Here is a 1,153-nt window from a genome sequence, read left to right on the forward strand (position 1 = left end):
GTCTGTGTGTGCTGAATCCAAATTCTCCCGTCCTGTCAAAGAAAAAGCTGAGCTCTTTCGTATCCACAAGATTCTTAAACAAGAAACCAAGTGTTTCAGCTGAGTCATCTCTATGCCAAAACATTGGCTGACAATTGATAATGCAAGGCAACCTTCAATTCTCGTGTGTTTTTTTAATATGCACGCATGTGTGTGTGTGTGTGTGTGTGTGTGTGTATCAGAGGCTACTCCACGTCATCAGCGTCACTCGGGCTCTTCACGGATTTCGAATAAGACACTCGAAGAATTTCACATTTTCCCGCTATATTTCTAGCCCCAAATGGCTTATTTTTTTTTATATCTAGCAATATGTCTTTCTCCATTTCTAAGTTAAGCGGAAAAATAAAACAACCCTGCAAAACACATCTGACCTTTACACAGATGCACAGAATAACGGCAATCAAATAACAACAGCGGAGTACACAACAAGCATCAGCGATCTTACTGTCACCTGTACTCTTGAAAAGATATGTCAGTTAGTCTTTTATACCTACCAGGCTAGTTCGTATTAGCCCGAATTACTGGATAATTTTTTTGTTCCTTCAAGAATATTTTAGATCGGAAACTTTTCATGGATTGGAATTTAAATTCTAATCTCTACAGAAAATTAATTGTTTCAAGAAAACATTGAATTTGAATTATCTTTAATTTTTACGATTATAGATAACAACTCGGTCTGTAACTTCTGAGCCCGAGTCAGGCGTGTGTGAATGATGTAGAGAAAACGTCTGCTACGAATGATATTTTTTGATACAGGGCACCTCTATGACGACCGCCAGACGCTGAACGAAAATAAATTGACTGCGACCAGGCTCAATAAAAGGAGCCCGAGTTATTGGCTGCAATTACAGACTTGAAGTCAGTGTTGGTCGACATTAAATCAGCTTGCAAATACACGTTCACTTTACTAAATTTATACTCGGGCTAAGCCCGAACAGCCCAAACAGCCCGAGTGCCGGAGTCGCCGTGTGTGTGTGTGTGTGTGTGTGTGTGTGTGTGTGTTTCATTATAACTTGACAATGTTCCAGCTATATGTACATATTATAACAGATTTCTCTTATTTTTGTAACTGTTTCCTGCAGTTAGTTTAGAAAAATAATATTTTTAAATCCAT

At 38.5% G+C, this 1,153-nt stretch overlaps 1 protein-coding gene across 1 annotated transcript in view; it reads left to right on the forward strand.

The window, feature by feature from the left end:
* Window positions 1–1,153, forward strand: part of LOC106871402 (A disintegrin and metalloproteinase with thrombospondin motifs 16) — a 164,846-nt gene that overhangs the window by 102,145 nt on the left and 61,548 nt on the right. The window lies entirely within an intron of this gene.

Source organism: Octopus bimaculoides, chromosome 1, assembly GCF_001194135.2.
Source record: "Octopus bimaculoides isolate UCB-OBI-ISO-001 chromosome 1, ASM119413v2, whole genome shotgun sequence".
Classification (NCBI taxonomy): domain Eukaryota; kingdom Metazoa; phylum Mollusca; class Cephalopoda; order Octopoda; family Octopodidae; genus Octopus; species Octopus bimaculoides.